Source organism: Furipterus horrens, unplaced genomic scaffold (assembly GCF_987537825.1).
Source record: "Furipterus horrens unplaced genomic scaffold, mFurHor1.1.pri manual_scaffold_8, whole genome shotgun sequence".
NCBI classification, from domain to species: domain Eukaryota; kingdom Metazoa; phylum Chordata; class Mammalia; order Chiroptera; family Furipteridae; genus Furipterus; species Furipterus horrens.
Window position 1 is genome coordinate 41,989,906 of NW_028327178.1, and position 1,760 is coordinate 41,991,665.

The window sequence follows — 1,760 nt, forward strand, 5'->3', positions numbered from 1 at the left end:
CATCATCTATATATTGCATCGTGCGCTCCACTCAAAGTCTGATTTCTTTTCATTACCATATATATTTAATAACGTTTTTATTGATTGATTTTAGAAAGAACGAGGAAAGGGGAGAGAGAGAAACATTGATTTGTTTTCCATTTACTTATGTATTCATTGGTTGATTCTTGTATGTTCCCTGACCAGGATGAACCTGCAACTTTGACATATCATGACAATGCTCTAACCAACTGAGTTACATGACTGGGCCCTGTCATCATATATTTGACCCCCATTGTCTTCTTTAATCTAATTCTTAGTATATATTTTTTGTACCACTAGATATGGATCATCACAAACATTTAATTTTTTAGTTGAGCTCTGGAGTGACTGGAGTTTTTAGACAATAAAGTCTCATTAAAATTTTAAGAAACACTTAAAAACATAATAGGGAACACTTTAAAATTATGTTCATATACTGTGTAAACCAATAGCATATAGCACCATTACAGTACAGTTTATTAATAAATACTCTTATTTGGTGCATCATTTCAATTTATTACAGAATATAAACATGTAAAAATTATTAGGCCTTACTTCCTCCCCATACACATATACACACACTTTTAAAATTGAAACCTGGCTCTCCTCCCATGTTCTTCCCCACCAGCAATGCTCAGGCTGTAGGCTGCCCTGGGTCCCCTCCCAGCTTTAGGCTCCTGATAAGCCAGCTCCACTGTTGTCTCCTTCCAGCCACCATCATGATCATCTACTGGATGATGAGGTCTGGTAGATGATGTTCTCCAATGTCTATAAGATCCGGGGGATCCACAGACAGGCTGTGGTTGGAGGAAGAGGGGAACATCAGTGACTCGCTTATTGGTGGAAATGCCTCCGCTGAAGGCCCAGAGGGCTAAGGTAGCCAAAGCACTGTAATACCTGGTGTTGACATTGTCATGAACCATTATTTGAAGGAAACTAGCTTCAGAAAAGAAGCCTAGAAGAAGTACACAAAAGAATACATGAAATCAATCAAATGGAATCTTGAAGAACAGAGACCAGAGAGAATAAAGCCTTTTGTGACAGGGGCTGCAGAACAAATCAAGCATATCCTTGCTAATTTCAAAAACTACGAGTTCTTGATTGGTGAAAACATGCATCCAGATGGCACGCTTACTCTGTGGGAATACCTTGAGGATGATGTGGCCCCATATATGATTCTCTTTAAGGATGATTTAGAAATGGAAGATTACTAACAAATTTGGCAATTTGGATCTATCACCTGTCATCATACCTGTCTTCTTCTTTTCATCCACATGCCAGGACTAGAACAAATGGGACTGATGTTATCTTGAACTCTTCATTTATTTTGACCTTGATTTATTTGGAGCAGAGGCATTATTATAAAGGATAAATATGACATATAGTTTGCCTAAAAATAAAATGTATTTAAACTAAAGTAAAATAAAATAAAATAAAACCCATAGTGTTTTTTTTTTTTTTTTTTTTGGTTGCATTGGGCTATATTGAGGCATTTCCCCAGCAATTAGCATAGTTAATACTGGGTTCTTACTAACACTTCCATAAATATCTGTTAATTGATTTATTTTTTATTCTGGAAAGCATTTGTTTAATGAAATATATAAATATTTGAGTAGATTGAAGTGTTATTTTAAATTATGAATTTGGGGTGGAATATTTTGAAATCATCTAGTTCAACTGCCTCATTTTACAGGTGAGAAATTAGTACACTGAGAGGTTGAATGAGTTTTCAGTGTAAA

The 1,760-nt window shown here is 35.5% G+C and overlaps 1 pseudogene; it reads left to right on the top strand.

Moving 5' to 3' along the window:
• The first annotated feature begins 785 nt into the window (after positions 1 to 785).
• Positions 786 to 1,235, top strand: LOC150002802 (translationally-controlled tumor protein-like; annotated as a pseudogene).
• Positions 1,236 to 1,760: the final 525 nt, after the last annotated feature.